An 18,740-nucleotide genomic window follows, 5' to 3' on the forward strand; every position below is an offset into this window, starting at 1 on the left:
CTTCACTGGGTCGTGATAACTCGACAGATCCATACACAGATATTTGAATTGTGAGACTTGCTCGATGATTTGGTTCTGAACTACCCAGCTTACATCTTACGGGATCTTTAGCAAAGGTTATGCTTTTCGCGTTTTCTATAGGTATGGTCATGTTCATCGCTTGGCATAGATCGTCCTCCGTTTCCGCGAAAACAGCTGCATCTTCGGTGTAACATACCAAGCTGATTCTTTTATTCTGTCCCATTCGGTATCTCATATTTAGTGATGATACTTCCTCTATAATTCTGTCCATCAAAGAGATTGTCAAAGAGACTGAAAATGGGCTAAAGCTGTCACCTTGTCTGATGCCTCCTGGTGTCGGTATCTCTTCCGTATAAGTGTCTCCTGTCTTTACTTTAGTCATGTCGTTCATATTGAGACCGCGGACTGCTCTTACGATGAATTACTCATACGAACCCTATTAAATGCATTGGTCAAATCGAGGAAACAGACATATGCTGGTGTATTAAATTCGATTGATTTTTCTTTTAGTTGTCTGATAATAAATATGGCGTCGGTCGTGGATCTGTTTCATCTGAAGCCTTGTTGTTCTTCCCTGTTTGTTATTTGTGTATAAAGTCTTTCCTCAAAATGCCGGTAAAGAGTTTCATGCTTGTGTTCAGCAGCGTTATGCCCCTGCAGTTGTCTGGGTGCGTCTTCTGTCCTTTCTTGAATATATGGATAGTTAGACTTTTGTGCCATTCCGTAGGTATTTCCGATGTTTCTAAAATTTTGTTGTAGAGGATTTTTAGATGTTTTCCTAGTTCAGGTCCGGCATATTTCAGAAGTTCGTTTGGTATGAGGTCTGTCCCGGGAGCTTCTCTGTTTTTCAATTTTTGTATATATATATTTTGATCCTGTTTTTGAGTATTTACGCTGTGTTTTTAGTGATATTAAATTATTTAGCATTGATTATAGAAAAAATATTGTATGTATTATGCGCACAATGTGAGCTGCCAAAACCTTAAACAGACTTTAAGTATTTGACTACGATAGAAGCGGCAAGCGGCAAAGCGGTGCCGCTAATGTTCATGTATATGGGAAATTAAATGCATTCTGGTTTAGCCGGCTACGATAAACGTCAGCGGCTTATCGTAGCCGCTTAAACCAGAAGGTGCATTTAATTTTCTATATACATAAACATTAGCGGCACCGCTTTGCTGCTTGCCGTTCAGTCGCTCGCCGCTTACCGCTTCTATCGTAGCCAAAGCCTAATGCTGATTGCTGCGCTCCACATACATTTTGTGCTTAATAAATTTAGCTATAAATTTTAGGAATTTGACGTAGAATTAAAATATAGATTAAAAAGTTGGTCATTGTATTAAAAAAAAAACATGTTTGGTTTGCTACTTAAATTTGGGACACTCTGTATAATAACTGTTTATCTAAGAATAAAGTAGACCTAAATATCTACTAGTTTTGTATTTAACGTTTTTTGCTAAAATCAAAATCAAGGATGTTAAGAGTTCAAGATATAAATATCTATTAACTTGGATAGAACAGCCGGGTGACCAAACAAGAGAAATAAGGAGGATAAGGATAGAAATGCCTGGAACAATAGAACTACTAACGCCGAAGTACTGAACCGGATGCAGAAAGAGCGCAAATTCATTAACACCATAAAGAAAAGAAAACTTTAATACCTGAGACTAATATAATGAGAGGACAGAAATACACACTTCTCCATTTGATAGTCCGAGGAAAGATTGTTGAAAAGTGGGGCGTTGGCAGACAACGTGTCTTCGTTAAAAAACCTAAGGAATTGATTTAACTGTGCAACTGTTGTTGGCCAACTCTTGCAGTCAACAATAGTCGGATTGTGATGATAGCAACCTCCGATAGGAGATGGCACTATAAGAAAAATAAATTATAATATTAACCAGAAAATCACTTGATGCAACTGAGCAAATAGATACAGTGCGTTTTTTTTAACGCGCAACATAGGATTTCACGTGTTAAATTTTTAAGCCCATGTTAGACTATGTTATTTTGGAACTACAGGTGTAAAACTTGACAAGTGTGTCTTTAGTACCCTGAAGCTTAAGTACAACCACCAATTCGGTCTAAAAAGTGTTCACAAACTAGCAAAAAGTCATCTTCTTTCGAAAAGATTTATACTCCCTGTATGTATGGTAGGTGTTGTTTTTGATACTGACAGGGCAGATAGCAGGTAAACATACATACAGGGAATATGGAAAGATAAAATATGTTCCAAAAAAGATGACTTTTTGCTAATTTGTAAACACTTTTTAGACCGAATTGGTGGTCCTACTTAAGCTTCATGGTACTGAAGACACATCTTCCAAGTTTTATACCTGTAGTTCCAAAATAACATGGTCCAACATAAGCTTAAAAATTTAACACGTAAAATCCTATGTTGCGCGTTAAAAAAAACGCACTGTATACTTGTTCTAAACAAAAACTTAAAGTACTCAGTAAATGTGCAGAATGTGACGCTATGACAAAAATGTGAAAAATCTTGTCAAATTAATCTCATATTGTATGTCATTTGTTTTTTATAATGGCGGCAAAATTTTTCAAGGTCAACTATGACTAAAATTTAAAAAACGTTTTTCTGTTCTTTAAAAAGTAAATAATACCATCATTAAGTACATCATTGAAAAGCGCTTTCAAAAAATGCAAAAACTTATGATGGCGGCCATAATGCAATCGATTGATGATAGGAAAACTACAAAAAATCTTTACCAAAAGAAGAAAAGAATTGTAGTCTGCAAAGTCGTTTTCTTTTCAGAAAAAAAACCTATTCATACTATTGTTTAACTAGAACAGCACCTGAACTGGCAGCCAATAATAGGAGTCCATTAATCTTTGGTTATATGGAGGGCACTTCTGCGATCAACACAAATAAGAGGGTACGAGCAGAAAGGCATTAGTGTTTTTAACTAGCTTCGTGTCTACTCTATCGAATAAACACACGTGGTTTCGAGGTTTTATGGTAAGGTATTAAAGGGTCCAGACATATTGTGTTTAGTAGAAGGAATTTTGTCAGACAACAGACATTGTGTAGGTGAAATTGATAGAAGTTTTATTACATTGTAGTAATTGTATACAGGGTGACATTTTTGAAGTGTTACAATAGCTATTTATATAACTAGTTACGAAAAGTGCGATTTTGTGTAAGGAATTAATGTTTGCAGGACGAGCAAAGCGAGTTCCTGCAATTTGAATGAGTTACACAATTAGACATTTTCGAAACGTGTTTTATACATGTTTTTTTCTAATTTTTGATGGTAAATAGTTAAAAGTGGTACAAACTAAGTAAATTATAGTTTCACATCCAACATCTATTCCTACCTCCCAATCCCCCACCAGTTGTTCCAAATGAAATATCCATGGTGACTTGTGCGTGTATTGTTAATATATCAAAATTTTGCCACGTCAAATATTGTTTATGCTGTAAACATTGCGAGAAATTTAAATTCAAAAAAGGTAAAACACAAATGAAAAAGTTATGCTTGCTTACTTCGAGGAAAAGAGGTATCTTAAATCTTCAACATTAGGGTCAGTTTATTCAATGTTGGGAGCGGAGCTGTCTCTGAAGACTGGCATAGGCATTAAAGGTTATTACAGTTTGATTGCGTATTTAAAAAGATGCAGCGATGGGTATAAGGCGAAGAAATCTAATGTGTTTACTAGAGAAAATATGTCGGAGTTTTTAAAAGAAGCAGATGATTCCAAGTGGCTGTTAGCTAAGGTAGGCCTAAACTATTACACAAAATTTCAATATAATCACTTAGATTATTATTTTCATATTTCAGGTGGTCCTTATTGTAGGTGTAGCAGGCGCCTGTCGAAAGGTGGAATTAACGTTTCTTCGGAATGAAGATGTAATAGATGAAAACTCGCATTTTCGAGTTAACATTCCAATCACAAAAACAAAAACATCACGTGAATTTGTCATAACGGAAGGAGATATTGAGGGAATCAGTTTTGTAGATATACTAAGAAGATACATAAATATGCGACCAAAAAATTTGAAGCACAGCAGATTTTTTATTAACTACCTACAAGGTAAATGCTGTATACAACCAGTAGATACTAAGTATACTAGTATTGCCCAGTTACGAAAGAAAATTACTGAATTACTTGGCTTAAAAAATCCAGGATTATTCACTGGACATTGCTTTCGAAGGTCGTCTGCTACCTTTCTTGCAGACTCTGGAGCTAATTTGTTGAAAATAAAACAACATGGGGGATGGAAATCGAACTCTGTTGCCGAGGGATATGTTGAAAACTCGATTGAAAACAAAAAAAGCATTTCTGCTAGCATTCTTGGTGAAACAAGCAGTGCCAAATCACTTGCTGTAACAACAAATTCAAGCAACAGCAAGACAAATTCGGGCATCAACTTGTCGAACTGTACAAATTATGTAATTAATAATTACAATAATTGATTTTTTAAATTGTTATGTTCCTTTTGATATTACTTATTTTTATTGTACTTATTTTTTACTTTCACAGAAAAGCTAATAAATTGTCCTATTCATTTATTTACTAGTTAAGAAATGGCCATTTCATCACTAGTTACAAAAAGTGTTACTTTTCATAACTAGTTACGAAAAGTAGAACGTTACGTCACTGTTGTCAGTTTCGAAAAGTGCCACTTTATATGTCAAAATTAGAAAAAGTATTATTAGTAATTTACGTTACAAGTCTTACAATGGCTTATTTGTACTTCTAGACTAGTTCTTCAATTGCATTTCACGATAGAGTAAAACGTTTTATGTAGAATAGTAGTAGTATGCTCATTTGGTAAAATCATCAAAAATGTAGTAAAATGGCTTGTTACCTAACTGAAATTATTGTACCGTCGAACTCCTTAATAACACACTTCTTGCACAACACTGTATATTGTTTACAAACAATAAACTGACACTGACTTTTAACCTCGCTAACTGTCAACTTCGACTTTACTACAACCATTAACTCAACAACTAACTAACCAGGCCTGGTTCAGCTGCTTATATAGGCTTCCATGGTTTCTAGAAAATTCCCAAATATTCATGAAATTGACTTTCTCTCTCACACTCATTAAGCTATAACATAAATCTCTCTCTATATAAGCAACGGAGCCAGGATTTTCTAGAACACAGACAAAAGAATGTAGAACGTAAACAAAGCAACGTAACATACAGGGGTAACAACAAATAACTAAAGAAATCCTAACTAATAATCAAAAGTTCGCTTCGCAACACTGCCCCCCTCCTAGAGTTGATCGTCCCGATCATCAACTTCACCAGCTTTGGGTGGTCGGTAAGGTGCAAGTCGATCCAGGTGAACTATTTTCATTTTCGCCCGATGTCCTCGCTGTATTCTGTAGACGACGTCGTTCAGACGCTTTATAACGTCGTAGGGTCCCTCCCATGACCTCTGTAGCTTCGGCGACTTTCCTTTCTTTCGAGCAGGATTGTATAACCAGACCTGATCACCGGCTTGGAATCCGCTGCTGTTGGCCCTTTTGTCATATCTTGTCTTTAGTCGGTCGCTTGCAAATTTCAACTTCTGCCGGACTTCCTCATGGATCACGTGCAAGCGTTGCGCCAATTTTTCTGAATAGCTATCACAAGAGGCTGGGGGTTCTTCCGGTCGTCCAAAAAGAAGGTCCATTGGCAAACGAAGCTCCCTTCCAAAGACAACACTAGCTGGTGTTTGGCCAGTGGAATCATGTACTGCCGATCGATAAGCCATCAGGAACAACGGAATGTGCTGATCCCAATCTGTCTGATTGTTATCGACGACTGTCCTTAGGTAGTTGTCTAGTGTCCGGTTGAAACGTTCCACCATTCCGTCTGACTGTGGGTGTAATGGAGTAGTTCTGGTTTTCTTAATCCCCAATCGATCACACACTTCCGTGAATACTGCCGATTCGAAATTACGCCCTTGATCCGAATGCAGCTCCCTCGGTACTCCAAATCTGCAGAAGAAGTTGTCAACCAGAACTTCTGCTACAGTAGCGGCTTCCTGGTTTGGTATTGCGTACACTTCTGGCCATTTACTGAAGTAGTCCATTGCGACCAAGACATAGCGATTTCCGGAATCAGTTTTGGGAAAAGGTCCAGCTATATCAACGGCAATCCTCTCAAACGGAGCTCCGACATTATACTGCTTCATACATCCTCGGCTCCGAGTTTTGGGACCCTTGCTACTGAAACAGTCTGCGCAACGCCGACACCAATCTTCTACATCTGAGCGGCTTTGTAGCCAATAGAACCTTTCCCTAACTTTATTTAACGTTTTGTTGATGCCAAAGTGCCCTCCACCAATTCCATTATGGGCTTCTTTCAGTACGTCACTAACTCGGTTTCTTGGCAGAACTACCTGTAGTCGTTCTTCTTTCCCATCCGGACTTTCCCATTTTCTTTTTAGTAAATCTCCATCAATAATAAGGGACTCCCATAATGCCCAATATCCCTTTAATGTTGGAGACTTAGCGGAAATCTCCTCCCAATTTGGTCTTTCTCCACGCTCTTTCCAGTTAATTATCTGTCCTAAATCGGGGTCTTCTCGTTGATCGGCAGCCAAGTTTTCCCGATCCCATGCGATGTCATTTTTCAGAGCGATCCTTCGACAAGGCTTTCCAAATTCAGCTATCTCCAGGCGTTTACAGTGATTGCAACCTTCCACACAAGGTCTTCGTGACACTGCGTCCGCGTTTCCGTGCAAACGTCCCTTTCTGTGTTCAATCTGGAAGTCATATTCTTGAAGTCTTTGCAACCATCGAGCTATTTGTCCTTCTGGATTTTTGAATTGAAATAGCCATTTCAGAGAGGCATGGTCCGTCCTTAGTCTGAATCGTTGTCCGTACAGGTATTTGTGAAACTGCTCGACTGTTTTCACTACGGCTAACAGCTCCTTCCTGGTTACGCAATAATTTCTCTCTGGCTTTGATAGTGATTTGCTGAAATAGGCGATCACTCGTTCTTCACCATCTTGGATTTGAGATAAAACTCCGCCTAAACCAATATTACTAGCATCTGCGTCCACAATAAACTCTTCCCCAGGTAGTGGAAAAGCCAAAACTGGTGGAGAACAAAGGGTTACTTTCAGTTCTTCCATGGCTTCCTGACATGTTGTAGTCCATTCGAAGGGCTGGTTATTCTCCGTCAATTTGTGTAGGGGTCTGGCTATATCAGCAAATCCACGAACAAACCTTCTGTAATAGGAACACAATCCCAGAAAACTTCTCAATTCGTGCTTGTCTTTCGGAACAGGCCAATTCTTTACAGCTTCAGTTTTCTTCGGGTCGGTTTTTACTCCTTTTGACGATATAACGTGTCCCAAGTATTCGACTTCTCCTTGGAAAAAGCTGCATTTCTTCGGATTTAATTTCAGGTTTGCCCCTCTGAACTTCTTGAAGATTTCTTCAACGTTTTGCAGGTGTTCTTCAAATGTTTTGCCCATAATAATGATGTCGTCTAAATAAACAAGACAGGTTTTCCAAGTCAATCCTCGTAGAATAGTTTCCATTAATCTTTCGAAGGTTGCCGGAGCATTGCAAAGTCCAAAAGGCATGACGTTAAAATGCCACAAGCCATTTCCAGTTGAGAAGGCAGTTTTCTCTTTGTCCCGTTGATCCATCTCCACTTGCCAGTATCCGCTTTTTAGATCCAAGGTGGAAAACCACTTTGCGTTAGCCAGAGTGTCTATGGTGTCATCTATTCTGGGCAAGGGATAACTGTCTTTCTTTGTAACTTCATTTAGTCTTCTATAGTCCACGCAGAATCTTGTCGACCCATCTTTCTTAGTAACAAGTACCACAGGAGAACTCCAAGGGCTGGTGGATGGCTCAATGACGCCGCGATCCGCCATGTCCTGTATAAGATTTTCCACTTCTGCCTGCTTAGCCAATGGGAGCCGTCTGGGTCTTTGTTTAATGGGCAAATAATCCCCTGTTTCAATTTCATGCCTCACTAAATGAGTTCTTCCCAAATCCGTTTCATTTAAGGCGAACACGTCCTTGTAGTCGTGAAGCAAACGGCCAAAAGTCTGTTTTTCTTGATCAGTCAAAATTGAGCTCGTCTTTTTCATTAAGTGCACCAAACACTCAGGAAGGTCACTGTCGGGGTTTGATTTTGTTTCGTGCGACTCCTTAGTCACCATAAGTACTGGTTCGGATTTGGCTATTATATCGCCTTTTTTTAATCTTTGACCACATTCTTTCAAATTGGCGACTTTTACGTATGCTTGGCCGTTTTTCTGCTGGACTAGGGTGCGGGCTACAAGAACTCCCTTCTTCACAGCATCATCTTCCTCTTCATAACTCGGTTCTATCAGCTGAAGTTTGCTCAATTCCGTTTTTCTGTCCAAATTAACTTTTACGATGGTCTCTGATCTTGCAGGTAAGTTGACATCTTCCTGCAACGTGACTTTCCTCACACGCATATCTTGTTCGGGTGTCATCATAACAATCTCGTCTTGTCCAGTCTTGATCAGTCTATTCTCCAAATCCAGCTGGAACTTGTGTTGCTCCATAAGATCTAAGCCCATTAAGACGTCATCAGTTATGTTGGCCACAAAAACGGTATGGTTGAAGACATGTCGCCCAAGCTTCACTTCAGCTTCATGGATTCCCAGAACAGGCATTGACTCACCAGCGGCAGTTTCCAATATAAACTTTGTACCAGTGTCGCTAATCCTGCAGTGTTTCACTATGTCCGGCCTTACGATAGTATGGCAAGAACCGGTATCAACAACCATTTGGCAATCCCGGCCGCAAATCTTACCGGTCACTATTAAGCTGGTGTTTTCGTGCTGAAGACGGGCTACTTTAATTATGGTTGGTGGGGCTTGACAGTGTTGCATAGCCAGCTTTTGCCCCGGAAAACTGGCTACTCTTCGTTTTCCTGGTTCTGCATTCTTCTAGGTTTGCGGCACTGCGATTGAATGTGCCCCTTTTCTCCACAGTTCCAGCATTCCAATGACCGAGTAAACGTGGTGGTTTGAGCGTTTCGGTTGTTCTGACTTCTTCTATTTAACGCTCCCATTAGTTCTTTTCGAAATGCCTCCAGCTGACGACTCAAGTCTGACTGAGTTGTGTGATCTGAATTGGAATATCGGTTTCTCGGTTCCGGTGTAAGGCTTCTGACTTGACGCACTCGAGTATGTCCTCGTGATACTTGCTTGACCACCTCAAACTCCAAAGCGTAGGCAAGAGCATCATGCAATGTTTGGCATCTCGCTAATCGTATTGCTTGCTCTGTGTCACAATCTTTAAGACCTCGTACAAAAGCCCGTACTGCCATTCGCTCTCTAATGTCGTGAGAGGCCGTTGGATAGGCCAGACAAACTAATCGAGCAATGTCGGCTTCATACTGTTGAAGTGTTTCCGTGCTTCTTTGGGTCCTACTAGACAACTGAGCTTCGTATACTTGTTCTAGGTGCTTATTTCCAAATCTCATCTCTAAATGTTGGATTAAGTCGTCGTAGTTTTTGTACTGGCTCTCGTCCAAAGTCTGCAAAACCTCCAGTGCTTCTTCTCGAAGTGACAAAACCAAGGCAGTGGCTTTGTCACTTGATGTCCAATTGTTGGCCTCTGCGGCAGCCTCAAACTGTTTTTTGTAAACCTGCCATGAGGTCTTACCGTCGAAAACTGGTGGCTTAATATTTGAGCAGACACTAGAACTGGCGACTACGGTTGGATTTGAAGACTTTTCCTGTAGTTTGTCAAATTTCTCTCGCAAGGTCTGAACGGTCTCCTCCATACCGCTTATCCTCTCATTTACCTTTTCTTCCAAAATTTCCATCCTGTTGTCCATTTCTCCTTTAATTTCATTTATTACTCGGTCTAATTTTTCATCTTGTTGTTGAAACTGGTCTTTAATTTGGTCTTGGCTCGCTTTCATTTCTTCGAACTTTTGGTCCTGACTTGCTTTTAACACCTCGAACTGCTCTTGACTTATTTGGCTTGCTTTTAACTCCTCGAACTGCTCTTGACTTATTTGGCTCGCTTTCATTTCTTCGAACTTTTGGTCTTGGCTTGTTTTCATTGCTTGAATCATCTCCATAAGTTGTTTCATTCCTTCATCCATTTTGGCGCTTTGTTGTCGTGTACTCACAGGCATTCAACACACCTTCTGCTTTTGTCGGTTTATTCTGTCTTCCTCTGGATCTCTTCTTCGATTCTCCTATCCCACTTCTGACACCAAATGTACCGTCGAACTCCTTAATAACACACTTCTTGCACAACACTGTATATTGTTTACAAACAATAAACTGACACTGACTTTTAACCTCGCTAACTGTCAACTTCGACTTTACTACAACCATCAACTCAACAACTAACTAACCAGGCCTGGTTCAGCTGCTTATATAGGCTTCCATGGTTTCTAGAAAATTCCCAAATATTCATGAAATTGACTTTCTCTCTCACACTCATTAAGCTATAACATAAATCTCTCTCTATATAAGCAACGGAGCCAGGATTTTCTAGAACACAGACAAAAGAATGTAGAACGTAAACAAAGCAACGTAACATACAGGGGTAACAACAAATAACTAAAGAAATCCTAACTAATAATCAAAAGTTCGCTTCGCAACATTATGATCACGATAGTCGTACATAAAATAAATTTGCATTCTTATTTTTTTTTGGTCTTCTTTTACACAACTCTATACATTTTGGACACTAACTTAAGTAGGTTGCTAACAAGATAATAAATAAGTTAAACTTTCTTCATGTCCTGTCAAATTCTGCCTGAAGTGCCGCTAAAAAATGGATGCATTTCCAGGAAGTAAAATTCAGTATGACAGGAAAATTTAGCAATTTTACCAGAAAATTCCAATTTGACCAGTAAATTTACAGGTTTAATTGAATTTTGCTTAAAAGATATCATTTTCCTGTCAGGTGATTAATTTCATTAAAGTCATATACCAGGTGTCCAAGAGCACCCTGGACATAAAAGATTAACATGGGAAAACGGTTTTGATTTTTTTGCGCCTGTACGGTTGATTTGATTGAAAAATCGTAATAATGAAAGTTGTAGTACCTATCACGGACTAGTTTTCTGAAAAATGAGAAAATTTAAACTTTCGGCCTGCACTGTATAGGCGGTTGTCGGACAACGGGTAAACAGATCATTGTTGCTGGTACGGTTGCTCGACAACGGTGCTGGTACGGTGCTCTTGGACACCTGGTATATACCAGCAACCGTACCAGCAACAATGACCTGTTTACCCGTTGCCCGACAACCGCCTATACAGTGCAGGCCAAAAGTTTAAATTTTCTCATTTTTGTTCGTTTTTTACGACGAAAGTGCTCAAGTTAGAGATCCGAAAAAAATACAGCAAACTAGTCCGTGATAGGTACTACAACTTTTATTAATACGATTTTTCAATCAAATCAACCGTACAGGCGCAAAAAAATCAAAACCGTTTTCCCATGTTAATCTCCTATGTCCAGGGTGCTCTTGGACACCTGGTATATATAAATAATCTTTATTTTCAATAGAAAAAAGGCTATCGACCACTTGGTCTTTCTGCCTCATTAAAGTCATTTTCGGTAAATTACAGGTAATTTACTGACAAGTGTCAAATAACTGTAATAAATCGCATACATGCTAGATTTACACTGTAAGAAAACGTATTTATCTGTAATTCTTCCAAATTCTAGGCAAATTTGGCAGTTTTGACATTAGGGACAGATATCACGAGGGTTTTGGAAGAGAATTTAGCTGGGAGTCAATACTGTTAAAATAACGGTTATAAATCTCAGAAACGCGTTTTTTGTCGAATACTGCAATAAAACTTTTCTAAACTCTTATTTTTGCAACTTTTGACCACAGTTTGATAGTCAGGGACAAAATTGCTTGTCAAACCAAAGAATAGCTAATTAACAAGAGAAGACAGTTGAAAAGAGAAAGCGAATTAGAGAGAGATTTACTATTCCTACCAAAGTTAAGAGACAATCGACCGATATCGGCTTTAATCGTTGAATATCAGGAATTTCATTGATCGGTCATTTAGGTTGTTGAAGAATCGTTCATCAGTTTAAAGTTAATAATCGTTAATAAGATAATAAGGATTGATATCTTCCAATTATTAAGAGGCGAACTTAAAACACTTTGACTCAATATAAGTAAACAATGATTATAAGAAATTAGATTATATTTGACTCTGAAAATTGTATGCAATTTTTATTTCAAAATGAAATAAGATAAGAGACAACCGGCAACATGTTGCCTACCAAAGGCAAACCGAGGTCAGCCAAAAACATCACCCCAACATCAAAAGAATTATGCCGGCTGTCCCTTCTTGTTAAATAGCTATTCTTTGCCTTGTCACTTGGAGTGAGGAACTAACAATTTTAAGAACATTTTTGGAATCCTTATTAAATTTTCTATTCAATAACCTGAAAAAACACTACCAAATTTGGTAGAGTCAGGGAGAAAAACGGTGTCAAAGTTTAAACTTTCAGAAACACATAGAGTTTTCGACTTATAGCACTAATGTTGCGCTAGCCTGCACTAGAAAACTGTGTCGTGTTCGACTTAACGCAGTCATTGAAAAAAATGTCTACTCGGACTAGTTGAAAACTTTTTGGCATTTCCTATCCAATACGTAAACCAACACTACAAAATTTTGTATAGTCAAAGAGACAAGCAGTGTCAAAGTTTGAACTGCCAGAAACACAGTTTGAAGGGACAGTCAAGGACAAAATCGCCTGTAAAACCCACATTAGACTAAGAAAATTACTGTTTTAAGCACATTTTTGAAATTCTTATTAAATTTTTTAACCAATAACCTGAAAAAGCCCCAAAAAAAAACCATTACAAAATTTTGTACAGTCAGGGAGGAAAGCGGTGTCAAAATGACAGAAACACATTGTTTTTAATTTATCAGTAATTTACTGAGTAAAGTATTAAAAATAAAATAAAAATTAATATGACGCCTCACTTAGCCTACATGATGAAAATTTTGTTGTCACGTTTGTGTGTTTTTGGGTGCTGCTTTTTGTCGATAGGTAAGTTTTTTTTGTAAAAACCCTTTTTTGTTTTTTATAAAAATGTAGAACCACCTAGCTATTGTTCAACCGTAATCTTGTGCTGAAGAAGGACTTAAATAAAGTCCAAAACCTTCACATCAAAGAAAAAATAATTTTGATTTGAATGATTTTGACTTGATTCATTAGTACATTGGCCTGAAAAGATGACCAAAAACCAAGAAAACATAACAAAATATAATGTTTGTCACAAGTTCCTGATTGTTGAATTATGAACTTTCTTTTAAAATTGTTACTGTAAATGAATGTTCGGTAATGGAAAGCTGTTTTGCTTAACGGGAATTTGGTAGCGCAGACGTCAGACCCTTCGGCGTATGCTTCGGCCAAACTCAGGTAGAGTGGTCGTGAGTAATGACAAAGTTTGAATAACAAACAAAGTATAGGCGCCACCCACTTTTATAGCCGCGGTAGGATCCGACAATCGTTCAATCAAAAGCGGGAAAGGCGCAATGAAATAATATCCCAAATATTCGCAAGACTTTATTAACCAATCCAGTACCACCGAAACTTGACTAACGATAAGAGATTACCTTAACCTAACTCTCCTGAGTCTCCTTATTTATTTACTTTATTTTAACAGTATCAGTGATTAATTCTCTCCTACATATGTATGTCTTTATGGATGGTGAATAGTTTGAATAACTTAGGGTAGATGAAGTCCAAAAGTGATACCAAAGTCAGAATATACTTATGTAACAAAAACGGGGGTGATACCCATTCAGGGGCCTTCAGCAGATACGTATTTGCCTTCGGTTTACAAGGAAATAGGCCCAACTAATCAGGCTAGTTATTGAACATCTACCTAATTTCACCACCTATTATTGATAACACTTCTGAATTTCTACAGTTAAAAGTCCAATTAAGGAGAATTACTTTAACGTGGCAACCGTCAAAGGGGATTAAAAACAAAATGCAGGCTTGTCTGCAGTGCCTGGTGCCAATCGGCTTCCAGAACTCTAAGTTGAGGCCAAATAAATGGAAAGAACAAGTGCTCCTGAGACTGCTCGATCAGCTGGGACGTTCTCAGAAAAGGCGTATGAGTCCAGGATAGTTAGCTGGCAGCACGAAGTAACGCAGCAGCCCAGGCTACTGGCCTCAAATACGTTAGCTGGGTAATGGGTTGCCCTAGGACCTTGTCATCCGAGCAGTATGTGCAGTTGAGACTTAGGTATAAGGAATATTCTGTCGATAAAAAGGCCTACAAAAGAAGATTGGCGTCTCAGTCTCTTTTTCGGGGTAAGTTAGCAATAATTCGTTAATTAGAAAAGGGTAAAATACATGAGGATGCTCTCTAAAATCATACCTTGGATGGAATGTGGCCTTCTCGAACCTCTCTTAGAGGTCACTTCAATTTGTCCTGTACTCAATCAATCCCCACAATAATTGGGTAAGAGAATCCGTCTCTCCACTATAAATTTGAGTCACAAAGGGTTGAAGTGGTATTTAAATCCGCTTTAAAGCGATTTGAGATCGTTGACTACCATGTGGTGTGAACCAAAAATCATGAAAAACCAAGGTTAACTTTTATTAACCGGAAAAGAGGTTCAAGTAGGTTAGGGTCATATTAAAGAAGAAAGCATCGCACTGTCATTTAAATTGCCAATGTAAATGTGGAGACAATTTGTTTATGTTTAGTTCCGATTTAAAATAACTTTAGTTAATTTTAGTCAAGTGAATAGCAAAGATTAAGTGGAAAACAAGAAAATTCTATTTTAATGACAAGGTAAGGCATCAAAATTTAAAGCATTGGAAGTTAGACTAAGCAATATACATTTTTCCCATAATAGTCCAATTAATATCGCTAAACAACAACTTGTGGCAATTATCAACCCAATCAACTGACCATCAACCAGGAAAATGCTTATGAGAAAGTCCTGCGAATAAATTTTGTAACATGTTATTATAGTAAAGTAAATTAATTCAAGACTAAACACTGTTACATCTTAATTTCTTAATTAACAACACCGAAAGTTCTGATTCCCCTGAAAATACACAGAGCATTGTTTCAGATGGAAGTCTGCGTCTTCAACACTTTCTGGCCAACGGTAGGATATTAATATCCTAAAACGTCACGGTGAGTCCGATGGGTGGAAGAGCAACACTGTGGCGGAAAAACATGTAAAAGAGTTACTAAAAACAAAAACAAGGGTGGCTATTAGAATGATTACAGGAGGAAAAAAAAACTTTTGTTGAAGCATTTCAAAGTCGAATTTGGATGGACTAATAATGTAATAAATAATTTTCAGGATACAAACCGATAACGATATACACAGAGTAGGTATATTAGGGTACACTATAAAATAAAAAAAAGTTGGTCTTATTTTAGATAAGTAAGTTATGTTCGTAAAATAAAAGTAAGTTTTTAACGTAAAACGACAGGAGACAATCCAATAAAAACTAAAAACTGTTTTCGAACCTGCTTGAGTGTATGTTTAAATCTGTAAATTTGGAGGGTTTAAGGTAAAACATAAACGGTGAAAGACTAACACATTTAAGACGTACGGCTAATTGCTTAGGCGAGTAGGATTTGGAAACTCAGCGCACATATTGAAGTCCGATTTACCAATTTGTCTGAAGAGAAAGCTTTTCAACCAATGTGTTCTGTCTGTCCTAACTTATGGTGCTGAGACTTTGAGATTATCTGAAAAGGCTGTGCAAAAAATCAAAGTGGCACAGCGTGCACTGGAAAGATTAAAGCTAGGACTGAGATCAGAGATCATATTACAAATGCTGAACTACTTAAAAGAACCAGAGTGATTGACGCAGTAGAAAGAATAGCAATCATAAAGTAGAATTGGAGGGAGACATCAGCATATCAGATAGACGAGCAGAGTGGAAGCATAGACAGGACGCATATAGAAGGGAACGACCACCGACTAGATGGTTCGATGATATTGAACGTATCCACACAAATTGGATAAAAGAGGTACAAATAGAAAAATGTGGAAGCAATCAAAGTCCAGCAGTAGAGAAATATGGACTGATTGATGACGATGATGATAACAATGATGAAGTACAAAGTATCAAAATAAATTAGGTATAACATACCGGAATTTTCAAACTTATTTTACCTTACAAAGTCAAATTATCTCCCTTGAGATAAAACACAATATTAAAAAAAGGGCTTTCTGATCAATCTTTCAAACTTTGAATGAAAGAAAATGTAAGTCGGCAAATATAAAGCATTCAGGAAACTCGGCACATTTTGTCAGAACTCTATCGTTCTCTCTCGTTATGCCGTCAAGCAATAAGATCCTTCAATCACAATTTCAAATGATGCCTTCTATTCTAATAAAACCCGTCCCCTTTCTGAAATACGTTTCTGGCATAACCGCAACGCAACCGTCGTTGTTATGCACGACTACTTAATACCATTTGCATAAAGAAGTAGGCAGTATTTTTGGGTAAATATAAATGGAATTTTGCATCCCCAGATTTCCTTTCATTTCCTGTAAGGAAATTTGGATGGTCTAACATGAAAGGTTGGCAGGTCGATGATTATTGAGAAAATAAGGTTTGAAAGTAAAAGATTTCTGAAATGGTCAGAACAAACGAAGGGATGATAATGTAAGGCCAAACAAATACTTGTTTTCATCGTTTTTCACTACTTTTCTAGCAAATAAGTAGAAATTTAATACTAAAATACATCACATTTATTATGTATAATAATTTCACTATTATTTTAGATGTCTTCCTTATGGCCAAATTCTGCCAAGGTCTGTTAACACATATGACATATTGTTACGGTTTGGCGCCTATTATGCTCGATACTTACTGAACGAGCACTCTATTCGGGATGGATCCGATTCGTGGCAATATCCGGCCTGGCTCGTGTTATAGTAGGCCACCGTTAGAAAGCGACACACCGGTAAGCAAGCGTCTTCGATGTTCGACGCGGCAAGTAGCAAGTTGGCTTGAAAAACTCCAGCAGTACAATTTCAACATCAAGCATCGGACAGGTGCATAATAACGCAAATGCTCTATCAAGAAGACCTTGCGCCAAAGAATGCAAACATTGAACAGACCAGAAAGGGAACAACTTGAAGGAGTTGTGTCCATCAGTCATTTCCGATGAAAGGAAGGATCAACTAGAAGACAGCGACATAGGCCCATTGTTGTTAAGAAAGGAACAAAGCGAGCCAAGACCAACATGGCAAGAAATCTCTAGCAAAGGCCTGACGTTCAAAGCACTTTGGGCTCAGTGGGACTCGCTTGTGGTTGAAGGCGGCTTGCTAAAAAGAGCTTGGGAGAGTGCCGATGGAAAAGAGATAAGGAAGCAGCTGGTAGTTCCCAGAGGAAGGGTCGACAACGTACTGGCGGAAATGCACAATGGAAACCCTGGTGCTCATTTGGGAGTAAATAAGACTTTGGACAAAATCCGGCAACGCTTTTTCCATTTGTGCAGCTAGCCACGGACCACAGACGAGATCCCGGGGACCTATGAAGCAGTACAACGTAGGATTGCCATTCGAACGTTTAGCCATAAACGTCGCTGGGCCTTTTTCTGAGACCAACCGAGGCAACAAGTACATTCTTGTTGCTATGGATTACTTCAGCAAATGGCCTGAGGTGTTTGTGATTCCAAATCAAGAAGCCAGCACAGTCGCTGATATTCTCGTCGAAAATGTCTTTAGTAGATTTGGTGTGCCGTTGGAGTTACACTCTGATCAGGGACGAAACTTTGGGTCCAAGCTCTTTCAGAGGCTTTGTGACCTGCTAGGCATTAGGAAGAACCGAACAACGCCGCTTCATCCTCAGTCGGATGGAATGGTCGAGAGATTTAATAAAACCATAGATCAACATCTCTCAAAGGTTGTTGATCAGCATCAGAAAGATTGGGACCAGCATATTCCGCTCTTCTTGATGGAATATAGAGCAGCAGTCCACAACTCAACGGAGCAGTCACCATCTAGAGTTCTGTTTGGTCGAGAACTACGACTTCCATGTGATATGGTGTTCGGATCTCCAACAGGCCAAAGCACGAACATTGAGAACTACGTTGACGAGTTGCAAGACAGATTACTGAACATCCATGATCTGGTCAGGGAAAGTTTGAATCTAGCTAGCGACAAGATGAAAGCTCGTTATGATCTTAGGGCCAATTCGGGAGGGTTCCAGAAGGACGATAAAGTTTGGTTGTTTAACCCTCAGAGGAAGAAAGGCAAATCACCGAAATTAACACCGGTTTGGGAGGGACCTTACAATGTGGTAAAAAGGTTAAACGACGTCGTGTACAGAGTCCAACGCAGCCCCAAAGGCAAGATGAAAATTGTCCATCTGGACAGACTCAAGAAATACCAGGGATTAGATGAAGCGGATCGGGACGATCAGCTTTAAAAGGGGGGCAGTGTTACGGTTTGGGCCTACTATGCTCGATACTTCTGAACGAGCACTCGATTCGGGATGAAACCGATGCGCCGCAATATCTGGCCGGGCGCGTGTTAAAGTAGGCCACCGTTAGAAAGCGATACACCGAGAACCATCTTCGATGTTCGACGCAAATAGCAAAGCGTTTAATAATATAGCGATTATAGGTTGTCTCTTTATGTTGTTGCTTTTAGGTGTTTATGTTGACCTGTCTCTGGAAGTAACCAATCAAGTGCCTTGCAGGGGTGGCTAGAGAAATTTTAAGGATATGCGAAAGCAATTAAAACACTCGTAGTTCTCCACAAGATAGAATTCC

The 18,740-nt window shown here is 38.8% G+C and overlaps 1 long non-coding RNA gene across 1 annotated transcript; it reads left to right on the forward strand.

The window, feature by feature from the left end:
• The first annotated feature begins 3,524 nt into the window (after positions 1 to 3,524).
• LOC145728738 (uncharacterized) lies at positions 3,525 to 4,042 on the forward strand. The gene is made up of 2 exons (XR_014178153.1): positions 3,525 to 3,754; positions 3,819 to 4,042. It is a non-coding gene; the product is annotated as an uncharacterized LOC145728738 (long non-coding RNA).
• Positions 4,043 to 18,740: the final 14,698 nt, after the last annotated feature.

The sequence above is a fragment of the Ips typographus genome, linkage group LG1 (assembly GCF_016097725.1).
Source record: "Ips typographus isolate SLU linkage group LG1, UJ_Ityp_2.0, whole genome shotgun sequence".
In the NCBI taxonomy this organism is placed as follows: domain Eukaryota; kingdom Metazoa; phylum Arthropoda; class Insecta; order Coleoptera; family Curculionidae; genus Ips; species Ips typographus.